Source organism: Fukomys damarensis, unplaced genomic scaffold (genome assembly GCF_012274545.1).
Source record: "Fukomys damarensis isolate Sample0158 unplaced genomic scaffold, DMR_v1.0_HiC HiC_scaffold_28, whole genome shotgun sequence".
NCBI lineage: Eukaryota > Metazoa > Chordata > Mammalia > Rodentia > Bathyergidae > Fukomys > Fukomys damarensis.
This window is the reverse complement of record NW_022900940.1, coordinates 38,148,051-38,161,072: the sequence shown is the minus strand read 5'-3', so window position 1 is coordinate 38,161,072 and position 13,022 is coordinate 38,148,051. Positions and strand designations below refer to the sequence as shown.

The 13,022-nt window shown below is 40.5% G+C and overlaps 1 protein-coding gene across 19 annotated transcripts in view; it reads right to left on the bottom strand.

The window, feature by feature from the left end:
• Erc2 (ELKS/RAB6-interacting/CAST family member 2) overlaps positions 1-13,022 on the bottom strand; it is a 932,060-nt gene that overhangs the window by 891,073 nt on the left and 27,965 nt on the right. For 5 of the 19 annotated variants that reach the window (XR_004514630.1, XM_033756866.1, XM_033756867.1 and 2 more), the window contains exon 1: positions 12,222-12,320. The exons of 1 other annotated variant lie outside the window; for it this stretch is intronic. The gene's annotated coding sequence lies outside the window, so the exon portion shown is untranslated. Of the gene's footprint in view, positions 1-12,221; positions 12,322-13,022 lie in introns of those variants that run through there. 13 more of the 19 variants (XM_033756873.1, XM_033756870.1, XM_033756871.1 and 10 more) reach the window with 9 other exon arrangements.

Below are 13,022 nucleotides of genomic sequence, written 5' to 3'. Positions count from 1 at the left end.
ACACACACACACACACACACACACACACACATACTATATGACACCACTTACCCTGTTTTCCCACAAATAATACCTAACTAGAAAATAATCAGCCTTGAAAACTAGAGATTAAAATCACCACCTTACAAAGCAGCCACCAAGCAAGAGAATACTGACAGCAGGTAAGGCAAGGATAGGCTGTTGGGGCTGGCATTTTTGATCTCTAGTTCTCAAGGCTGATTATTTTACAGTTAGATCCTATGTTCAGGGAAAGATATAATACATGAGATACCAAGATTAATCAAATTCATAGAGACACAAAGCAGAGTAGAACTTGCCAGGGGCTAGGGGAAAGGGAAGTTATTGATAATGGGTACAGAGTCTCAGTTTGAAACAATGAGGAAGTTCTGGAGGTGGACAGTGGCTATGATTGTACAACACTGTAAATGTGCATATTACAGAGCTGTGCGCTTCAAAATGGTTAAAATGGGGGCTGGGGATGTAGCTCAGTGGCATAGCACTTGCCTAACACGCACGAGGCCCAGGAGTTGTTCCCCAATACTGCTGGGGAAAATATGTTGAAGTGCTAATTTTGTTATGTATGCTTTGCCACAATAAAAAATAAACTTTTAAAATAAAAAAAAAAACTGACATGAGCTAGTAGTTACACCCTTACCTCTTATCCCTCATTGTGAGACCATGCAATTGTTTAAATTTCAAACTCTCCACCATCCCTTTGGGGATTAAACTGCACTTGCCAGTGCAGTGAATTATTTAATAATGCCCAACTACTGGCTATCTTCATATCCTTGTTTTATATCCCCATTCACCTATTAATGTCCTCTGTATATCCCAAATAAATTACTCACACTAGAATACTTCTCTTTGTGTCTGCCTCTCTGGGAAACTCAACTAAGAAAGCAAGGTAAGAGAGGTTAATTTCTCTGAACATAAATTTCCTCACCAAGAAAAGTAATTCTTAGATCAAAGAGTTAGTGTGAAGACTAAATGAGATAATTCTTGAACTTAGCACAGTTTCTGACTCACAGTAAGAAGTTAATAAGAGTTTCTTGAAGGGCCAGGGTTTAGCTCAGTGGTGCCACCACTTGCCTCGCAAGCACAAAATCCCGAGTTTGATCCCCAGTACCAGAAAAAAAAAAAAAATAGGAACCTAAGAATGTGGGTCAAAAAAAAGAATTTCTCTTTATAGGTGGTCCAATAATTACTTGCCTTTTTGACAGACAATAAACGATGTCTTTCAGTTTTAAGAAAAGATTAGAAATTCAAGAAACAATTCATTCTCATCTTCTAGCTGATTAACATCTCCCATGATTTGCCATCCACCATATAACCACAGAGGTATTAAAAAGAACTGGGACTTTTGTATCTAACTTAATTCCTTGCCTAGAAATTGAGCCCACAAAGGAAGTTAGATAAACTCCCCAGATATTACTCAGACCCTTAGGGCTAACAGAACACCACCATACCCTCTTAGCCCAGGGAATTCAAGGGTTTCATGATTAATTATTCCAAACCGAAATTCTTATTCCTTCCTCTCTTTGCCTCTGAATATACCACCTCAGCATCACTAAAGGTTAAGGCAAACACTAGGGTATATTTCTTTCTTTCTTTTTTTTTTTTTTCCTAGTTCCTCAGAACACAATTCTACTATACGAAACCACGGACTCATGAAATTCCATTGAGATATAACTTTTGCCAAGTGTTATATGATTTGCTTTGATTTCTCTTCACCTCCTTGCCAGAATACACACAGAATCAACAATGATCACCAATGCTTACTGGCAAACCAAAGAAATCAGTTACTACCTCTGGTGGATTATTTTTAAATAAGACTGATGAGGACTGGAGGTTTAACAGTTGTTGAGTTCAGACACACAATGTGCAAGACCCCAGGTTCACTCCCCAACACTAAAAATAAACAATAAAATTGATAATATATCCACTGTCTATCCCCTACTGCTGCAGAAAATGCCTTTCTGAATATGTATTTTTTAAAGCTAGACAAAAAGGTGGCTAGACGTCATATTTAAAAAGAAAGCTCTGTTCCCCAAAACAAATAAAAGAATCCTAAATTATATCTCATTCTTTAACATAATCCCTAACTCTGTTCTTTTTCCATACAAATATATATATATATTAGTTCCAAAGCTTTGGCCTAAACACCATCCATATTGGGCATGTCTAATGGTTTCCATCTTTACCTCAGTTACATTGTGAGGTTCATACTTCTCCCTATATTACTGACTATATTTTTCCAGTTCCTACTTTAAAAAATGACAAAATTCAAGAAATATTTAAATGGTTATACAAACTGCTTATAAATATGGTGATGCTGCGGAAATAAAGTGGCTTGTCAGCAGGTAACGTGAACACAACATCTGAAACAATTGCTCAATACATTGGTTCATAAACTGAGGCACAAAAGTTAAGAGTATTGTGTGCAAGGCCATTTGTCAATGTTACCACATGATGTACAAAAGTGTAAAGTCAAAGGCAGCCAGTATGCAGGAAGCACTGAATAGTGTTCCTGCCCATAACTCCCAATCTTGTACATTTCAGGGAATAACAACCATTTCCGTTCATGAACTCTCACCATTCTCAAAGGCTATACAATATAAATTACTCCAAGTATTTCCCTCTATTAGTCGAACAAAGTGCATTTAATTCTGTCCATTAACCACAAACACTTGCAAAGATTTTAAAGTAAGATTCACATATTCTGTGCTGCGCTCAAAACTCACTGGCAATTACTTGATCCTGAACTATTTTTGGAGAGTGTCTCAAAACCTACACGTGGTACGGAGTCCTACTGAAGACCTTTTATCAGGAGCATCCTGACCTGGAAAATGATCTTTGAAAGTGAGTAGAGCTGTATAAACTGTTTGGTCAGTGAAATCACAATGGGCACTGCTAGGATTCCCAAGACCCTATTCAATCTATAGTTCTCCAGGTTACTCCACCTTCTTTTCCCAGTCAAGTGCCTCATCCCAGAATCAACCTCCACATTCCCACAAGCACCAAAAGCAAATAATTACAGCCATGAAAGTAGAATGAAAGAAAGTGACGTGACTTCAGAGACTCTGGTTGTATCAAGCCCCTACTTGAGACTTCTTGAGAGCTAAGCTCTCATATCCTTAATGCCTGCATGGTGCTCAGGCCCTGGCACTCTTGCTGGCCTCTCTCACCATTCCCCCACCCTCAACCAAACTGAACTCTGGCTCCACAGGTCTACCTGCATTTTTCCCTGTAAGCGCCAACTCTCCCAGTCTCTTGCTCATCTCCAGACTTGGACACATGCTATTCCTTCTACTGATTTATCATAAAGTCCAAGCCCACCCTAATGCTGCTAACTCCACTTGCCTTTCAGTGACACCTTAGGCATTACCATCTCAGGAAGCCTTCCTTCAGCCTTTATCAACAAGCCTCCCCTGGATACACCCCCATGAAAGCAGCCCTCACTGTTCCTTTCTTTGGTATTCCACTAGATGCCACAACCCCTGAGCTCCCCCAGAAATCATCTACTCTATGCAAAGCCTTCCTGATGCCCAGGAGAAGACTGGCATGAAGCAAGTATACACACATCCAATGAATACATAATAAAACAGTTCCACTCATAATGAAAGTATTCAGGCCATTTTGCTTTCCAGCCTAAAATAGCCAAGGAATGATAGTTTCTTAGCTGAAACTCCACATGAGGAAACTGTTGTAAAAAATATCACTATAGGTAAAAGGCTTTGAAGAAAGTTGTCCTAGATGATGCAGAATCAAATATCCCAAATAAGGAGAAAGCAATAAGGGGAAACACAGAAAGGGAACTTCGGTGTCTTGACCCCAAGCCGGTGTACATCTCTATCTAAAAGAATCTGCTCTGAAGTTATTCTAAGCAACTATTCATGCTGTGAACTCAAGGTGGCCCATCAGTATATTTGAAGCTTATATATAAAAATACAGTTCTTTCTTACCCTTAACAAAAAAGGTAAAGAATTTCCCTTGCTTGCCATGCTCCTGAGCCCAATGAGCAGCAGCCACAGAAACCCAGTTGCCTTTATATCCACCCCACATCAAACAGGACCCATTTTCAAGGACTCCACAGGAATGCCACATTCTCATCCCATTCACTCCCCAATGTCCTGCTTTGCTCAGGAAGAGGCTTAGAGAACAGGCTGGATGAAGAGCCAAAATGGGAAACCAAGAATGGGCAGGAGAGAAGTGTACAGCCTGGAAGAGAAGAAAATGTGCATAATGCCAAAAGGAAAAAAAGACATAAAACCCTTACTAGAGAGGAGAACATGAAAGAGTCAACAACCCTGCTGCTCTTGGATCCTGTCCCTGGGACCACATTCTCGCTCCTCAAGGTGATGACAGCTAGCTACAGCCAGCTGCCAGGAAGGTAATGCAACTAATCTGCCTTAAACCAGACACAAGAAAACCATCTTGGTAGAATTTTGATGCCTACCAGTATCACTAAAAAAATAACCAGGGATCACAGGTCCAGCCCAACCTCACATCTTCCAGAGAAACACTCACCTCTCTATCTTCAGAGAGTTCTCCACCCCTGCAGCAGCACCCAGGCCCCAGAATCACTCAGAACCACAAAGGATGAATGCCCGCCTTCACCACACCCCCTCGTTGTGGAGAAATTCACTAGTTACAGAACTAGTAACTACAGTGTACAAGGTTTAATTTCTTATGAAACTCTGCTCTTTCTTGCTATAATTAGTCATACCATTTTAGGAGGAATGTCTCTCACCGTTTTGCACAAGGATTTCAGAGTATTCTTAAAGAACAATCATGTTGCTCAGTTCCCATTCAGGCTCTTGTCTTCTGGCCACTAAGAAGCTCCCTTGAATTAACAGTTTGCTTCTCACACATTTACCACAGATGCACTTTGTTGCCTGCAACTCATTCATATCCTGAAATTGCAGGATGATGACTACCTTTAGGGGTAGAAAGCAGTAAGGCAGAAGGAGTAACAGTAGCAGACCAGCCACCCCCACACCCTACCACATGCATACACACACACACACACACACACACACACACACACACACTGAGTACAAAAGTTAAATGAGCAAAATATAGAATGCGAGAAACAAATCATGGCAAAGGAAAGCTGCTGGTATAAGGCCTAAGAATATTACCACTTGCCTTTGATCTACAAGTCTATCCAGAGATGCCTATCCAACTCCTACTCATCCAGTGGGGCTTAATCTCACTATTGACTTCCAGGAAAAAGTAATCAGTTCCTTCCTGAAAGGACCAGCTGCTTTCTCTTGCATTCTTTTCTTCTCACTCTCTTTTTAATTTTATTGAGTGCCCACTCAGTGCCAGCAACTGGAGATTTCCTGGGCTCTGACCAAAATGAACTCTGGCAAAGTCAAAGAGTTCAAGAACACACGGAGGGAATTTGAAAGCAACAAATCCCAAAGATGTAAACAAAGAAAGAAGCACCCAAGAGGTTAGGAGCACAGCCTTGGGAATCAGCCAGCCAAGTACTGAGGCAATTCAACTGGGGTAGAAACTAAACTGGAACAAAAGAGAAGGGTGACTGAAGATGTCAATTAGTCAGTGAGGCAGTGGCCTCCCCAACTGAGGCTTAGTAAGCAGAGCAGCACACAGATGACTTAGCTGTGAACATGGGACAGGCTAGGTCATCCTGGTGCTTTAGGCATTGACACTGTCAGGCTCAGAGGTTGTAACCACTGCAGTCATAGGGCCATACACAGCTGCTACTTAGTGTGGCCATAACTTAGCAGCCTTGAGAGTCAGAGAGCTGTGGGTTCATATCCAGATCTTTGAGCAAGTTCTTTGTTCCTTCATTCACTTAAAATATTTAATGAACATCTACTACGTGTTAGACACTCTAGTAGGCACTGGCAATACAGTGCATAGAAGAAGGCAAAAGTCCCTGCCTCCATCAAGCTTATCAAAGTCTTTGAGTCTTAGTTTCCTTGTCTATAAAATAGGGACAACATGACTACCTATTAGGCAGCATAATGAGAGCAACACAAAGCCACCCACTACACTGCTCAGCACATAGTAAAGGGCTCAAAACAAGGTGCCCTTTAGAGAACAGAGCAAACTGATCCATGACTCCCAAATGGAGTATAAACTCCAAGTGAGAAACTTCTATAGCTCACCTATGTGCACCTAGCACTGATCACAAAATAAATCCTCACTAAATATTTCAAAAACCAATAACTACATACTTTATTAATAGTAGCCATTATTACGGTAACTCATAACCATACTCAGAACCATTATTCTTTTCCAAGAGATTCTTTTACCTAAACAAGCAATAGGAGGCCCGGCGTGGTGGTGCATGCCTGTAATTCCAGCACTCGGGAGGCTGAAGCAGGAGGATCATTGTGAGTTCAAGACCAGCCTGGATTACATAGTGAGTTCCAGATCAGTCTCAACTACATAGTAAGACCCTGTCTCAAAAAAACAAAAAGAAAAGAAAAAGCAATACAATATTAAAGGCTTTTCTTTTATTTTAAAAGAAAAGTACAGTGGGCCAGGGATTTAGCTCAGTGGTTCCGCCGCCTGCCTTGCAAGTGTAAGGACCCAAGTTTGATCCCTGGTACCAAAGAGAAAAAAAAAGAAAAGTATACTACAAAGTGTATCTTCAGCCTTTTTTAAAACATGAAAATGAACGTTACTGAGAGAAATTATTCCAATTCAAAGGTTTGGTTAGCACAGAAACCTACATGGACAGCTGATGTCATGTCAGTGCCTGCCACTGCTTTCCTAGGCACAAAGTAAGAACCAGAGAAATCCAGAAGACAACCAAAAAAGTAAGTTAAAGTTGAGCAGGAAAGCTAAAAGATAAGGTATCTGTGAAGATAAGCCAAAAAAAGTGCTGCAGAAACAAATAATCATAAAATCCTCACTGCTTAAAATGACAAAGGTTTATTTCTCAGTCATGTGACATATCCAACTCCAGTTGACTGGCAGCTTTGCTCATTTAGTGACTCAGGGACTCAGGCAGATGGAGGCTCTGTGCTTCTGTGATCATCACAGCAGTAGAAGAGAGCACTGGATGGTCTTATCGTGGAAATTAAATGTTCTAGCGTGGAAGTGATGCAAGTCACTTCCAACATATGCCTGGGAGGACAGAGATGGTGGATCTGGGGAATATTAACAGACTCTGCCACAGATATTAAGACACAACAAGCTGTGGAATAACAAAAATGTTTATTAAAGAGGATGCCCAGGGGTGAAGGCAGGGCAGGGGAATGGGGGAAATATGAGAACCAAGACCTGTCATGCAAAGGTACAAGATCCCAATGATGAATGTAACTGTACTGTATACCTAAAATGTACCAATAAACTCAATTTAAAAAATAAATAAAAATAAAGAGGATGCCCAAATAAAACACCTGTATGGATATAAAGGTTCACACAATCCTGATCCTAGGAGAATGTGGAGGGGACATTTTAGAGCAGTGGCTTCAACATTATGACATCTCAGATAATATAAACCTGAACTCTGAATTTTTCAGAGCAACGTTGCTTTTTCCTATAAATATACTGAAGGTCCAAATGAACTTTTATTTAACAAAAATGTTTCTGCACCTGAAAAACATCTGAAAAGCACTAAGGTAAATTAAATCCTTTCTTCCACAAATTTTTTTTAAATGAGGGGAATGGGGGAAAGTTAAAGCCCCCACCCACTCACCCTAAGAAAGTTCTAGAATGTTTAGCAGAATTTTTTTTTTTTTTTGGTACCGGGGATCGAACTCGGTTTTTGGGTTGATTTGTAGAATGTTTAGCAGTTGACACGCAGAAATAAGTCCATTGACAGAACCTGCTGCCCCTTTGCGACATCCTCTGACTTTATCACTTGTCTGCCAACTTTAGCTGGCTCAGTGGAGCCCGACTCAGACCAGAATCATGCCAGACAAGGTCATCAAAGTCTCAATAAATGGAACCAACAATGAGCAGAAATTCCCACCCGATCATGGTAAATAATGATTCACATCCCATCAACAATTCTCTGCATTACTCATTCCCTATTTCCTGGCAAATGTGAAGCCATCAGAAGTTAATACCAACCTTTTGGAAACTTTCATTTTGTTTTCAGAAGATTACAGGTTAATGGCCAACCATGATTTCCAGTCACCCAATCCCATTCTCCTCTCTTCTTCCCAGGTCTACTTTGTGCCCAGCTTTCCTCTGCCTGCCTTCATTCTAACACACTGCATGTCCTGTACCTAAACCCCAAGGGCCTCCCAACTTGCAGTCTCTAACTTCTGCTCTCCAGCCCATGGAATCAAGCTCAATGCTTTAAACAGCTTACCCAGTTGCCTCTTTCATCCTGTTTCAACTTACTTTCCAAACACTGTCTCCACTATGGTACTTATTCCACCCAGACAAAGGCTGAATGATAAACCTCAAAGTCAAAATGACATTGTTCTAACTTCCATCTCCTCCACTTATTGGCTGTGATCTTAGACAAGTTCCTTAATCTCTCTGAGTTTTAATGGTCTCACCTGTAAAGTAAATATGGCATCATCTACTTCGAGGGGCTCCTGAGAAAGTATGATTCAGTGAGGATTGTATTTGACTGCAAGGAACACACTGGTGTGCACATATGATCTACAAAATGTTTTTGTTGTTTTGCTTTGTTTTGTCTTGATGTTATAAGTACAGAGGAAGCCTGTAATCCTAGGACTCTGGGAAACTGAGGCAGGAAGATGGCAAATTCAAGCCAAATTTAGGCAATTTAGCAAGACCTATACAATAATCACCAATTTAAAAATAAGTTGGGGAGGGCGGGGATTTAGCTCGGTGGTTCCACCGCCTGCCTTGCAAGCACAAAGATCCGAGTTCAATCCTCGGTACCAAAAAAATAAAAAATAAAAATAAGTTGGGGGTGTAGCTCAGCACAAAGACTCTTGCTGCTTAATTCTCCAGTGTTAGGGATGAGGGAGCAACAGAGAAGGCTGTGTGGGCTGGTACTATGAATGAAAAAATGTATTAATACCAAGATTCTTCTTTTCTTTATCATCATTAGTTTTATCTTCATTGCTGTAGTTGGCTGCTGCCAATCCAGGCATTACACCTATGTACTCAGGATTAAGAAGCAGGAAGGGGCCAAAAGCTATTGTAGTATACCAGCCAAATGTGTTCTCCTTATTATTCAGGAAAGCCCCCACCCAACAGTTTCCACTTACATCATTATCAGACCCATCTCACAGCCATTCTAAGTTGCAGGGGAGTTTGGGAAGATGAAGTAGGCACATACTCATCTCAAAGAAAACAAGTCCATTTAGTAAGAAAGAAGAGAATGAATGTTGGGTAAACAATCAACAGTAGCTATTAGGTATTTGATGGAAAGTGCTAAGCATAGTGCATAGTTAACTGGTCAATAAAATGTAAGCTATAAATAATACTGCTATTATTATTGTTATTGTTGTTGTCATTCACTTTCTAACTCTTTGGTCAAGTGGCACAACTCATTATATCCATGCATGTGCTCTACGCGTTTCTATTACATCCACTGCTCAATCTGTATCTCCAACAGTCTCCCTGCAGCAAGATCCAAAAATTCCATTTCATTCAAGAAGTCTTCGTTTATATCTATTCCTAAAATAAGCTCCATGATTATAAGACCCATATCCGACTAAAACTCTTTTCATCACTGCATTATCTCTTGGAACATCAAAGGTTCTAAAACGCACTGCCTTAATTTGACTAAATCATGAGTATATACATACCTGCTTCTACGGTCCTTTTAGAATAAAAAATGGTATGTTCTTGAAATGCAAAAGTTAAACACTACATTTACATTACAAATATAAATGCAAGGGGCATAAGAGGATGAAGACTGCATTCCCCAAGAATCAGAAGAAAAAAATTATAAAATTCTCCAATAATACCACACTACCCACTGTGAGAATTCGGACTGTTGTTCACCAAATATTCCCTCCCCAACCATAGGCAGAATCTACTTTTACTCAGAGATGTTGGGCTTCCCCCTGTGACTTTGTCCCAAAAAAATATTGTCAGGAAAAGTGACATTAGCTTGTCTGGTTTGCCTTAGTTCTTGACTCCACAGCTGTGCCATGACAACAAAATCCCTCAGGCAGCTGCTAGCCCTTTAGCCTGGACTTCAGAACACACATAGAACAGACTAGAACCCAACTTACATCCTACAGGGGAGCCACTTCAAGAAGCTCCATCTAGATCAGCCTGAAAACTCAGGAGGTGGAAAATAAGTACCTGTTGCTATAAATTTATGAGTCCCAGGTTATCATGAATATCCGTGTTTTTCTGTGTTTTCTATTTGTTCTACTGTCTTCTACAACTGCCACAAAATAACAAGGAATAGTATAAATAGTGCTGAATGAAATTAAACTATTGATCGAAAAACATGTCTCCCTTGCGACAGCTAAAATGTTAACTTATTGGCTGATTTTTAAAAGGCTGAAGGTATCCAAGTAAAGGAGGCAAAAATGAAGACTGTACAAAAGTCAGTGTAATCAAAGTCAAACACATCTGTTGAGATGAATTTGTTCACTCCAACACTATTCACTAACTCATTTTTCAGAATATCTGCTTTGACAAACCTCCACCATTGAGTTTCACCAATGGGTTAAGGCAGGCTTATGTTTGTAGCTCTTCCAATGTAATAAAAAGAAAGCCATATGGGATTTAATAGAATAATTTTAAATACAAGTATATTTAATCACTAATGAAAAAGGACCTCTTTGTAAGTAAAAGAAAAATGAAACTCTAATCCTTTAATGGGAGAAGTTCGAGCCAACTGACTGATGTTAAGGGCTTCTATTCAACCAAGATTTATTCAAAATTATAATTGGAAATTTCAGGTATAGAGAAAAATAGAAGAGCATGGATTTTCTTTTGTTTTACCTTGAGTCTTCATCGAGTTTGAACCTCAATTTGCATGGGGCCAAAACAGCTCTACTATAAATATATAATACAAAAAATTGCTAAGTTTGCTTGTTGGCAGAAATAACAGCCTTCGAATGGAAAGGCAAAGAGGCAGAAACAAAAACTATCAACACTGCAGTGGTCTCTCCACAGGGTAGCTCTACATGTGCAGGAAGAACTACACTTCAGACTGGACAATCAAAGTGTAGGCCACACAATCAAAATTTGAATTCAAGGCCGTGACAAGGTCACAGGTCAGAAAAACTGGGACTCAATTTTTTTGCTTTCACACTAAACTGTGGCAGGGTAATTTTTAGTTTCTATATCTAAAACTTGGAACAATACTAGTACCTACCTCACAGGCTCTGCCAAGTTTAGAAAACACAATCCACGTACTCAGAACAAGGGAATGCAACAGTAACAATGATAGTAATTGTAGTAATGCTGCCTTTACAGACCTGGCTTTTAGATGAAGACCATCCTAATCACTGCATTCTGATTCACAATCTGTTCGTGACATGCTGAATTCACAGTGCTATGTTCACATCCAGGTACAGTTTTTATGCAGTGATAGCTCTTCAGATCAACTAGTAGTTTTTCAAATGAATTCAAGGACAAAGGTGTTGGAAAACCAGCCTTTCGCTAGCAGAGATTTGAGAAAGAACTGGTCCTATGGCCACAGTTCATCAAGCATGAAATTCTTGCTATTGAAAGCCATGATTCCATCCCTATCCATACCCTCTACCCCCAAAACTGTGAAATGCTTTCAGAAGAGCAGTGAAAGCAAACCGACAAGATGGCTCACATTAGAAAAAGGCAAACTCTTCTACCCTCCGGAAAACATGGCTTGACCTCATCACCACCTCCAAACTGAATCCTGCAAGAGAGAATAAGGCAGTCCTCACTTCCGTTAAGTTGTGTTACAGTATTAAAACTAAAGAAATACTGACTATGCATGTTAATCCTAATAAAACACATTTTCCTGCTTCAAAACTATCTTATAAATCCGTCTAATAGAGCTAAGAGCCTAGTACTGTATATTCAGAAACACTGTGACTTTACAAGGACAAGAGTGCTCATAGGAGACAAAATGCCACACCCTATCCCCACAAAGCTCAACAGTAAATGATGTGTCTTATAAGGAAGGCTGAAATCTGGAGGAAAAGATAAGCAATTCCAAGCCCCAACACCACACCACACCACCACCCCGCTTCGTTCTTTATACTGATTCATTTTTATTTTTAAGCCAATGGCCTCAGCATCTCCAACTACTACAACTAATAAACGAGAAGGTAGGGGAAGAAAACACAGGTCAAACATACTTGCTTCTAAGCCCATTTTCGAAGAGTTTTCTTCCTCTGGTCTGCCTCTCACAGCTGGAGCCCCATACCTGGTGGAAACCAATGGTTAAGTAAAACCACTGACTTCAAAGAGCCAACCAGGAAACTAACCATGACAAGTGGGAGCAGCCCTCCTCTCTCGAGCATTGATTGGCTCTTGGGATTCCACCGGTCCCTGTTCCACCCACATAAGTGGTAGTTGTGACTGTCAATCACAGAGGGACCTGACAATTCACGCTCGGGGAGTAAAATTGCCTTTCATCCCGCAAAGGCAGGTAGCCGCCTAAAACTGATCCTCCCCTAACAGTGCGGACCTTTCCTCTCTGGCGAGAAGAACAGAGACCCCTACCTAAGTACAAAATACATAAGGCAGGGCCAAACGGAGTGTATAGGAGCGCTGATTATCCCGCACCTAGCAGTCCTTAATCTTCACTGTCCTAAAATGAGCTTTCGAAGGTTGGGAGGGTTAATAATAATAATTATTATTAATTATTATTATTATTATTATTATTATTTACACCTTCCTAAGTACCTCTTATTCCTGTATGTCAGGGGTCAGAGAAAGGGAGGTAGGAATGCTGTTCAGTTCGATTTCAAATCCTATTTCTCTTCACACACCACCACCTCCACCCCCCTCCCCAATAAATCCGGCTTCATTTTACTTAATACTGATTTTTTTAACCTGCTCCCTCGGACCTCAGCCAGCCAGCCAGCCAGCCAGACACCTCAGCCCCTGGGCTGGAGCTCTCCTCGCTCCACTTTGTTCAGCTTGGCGTTCCCGCG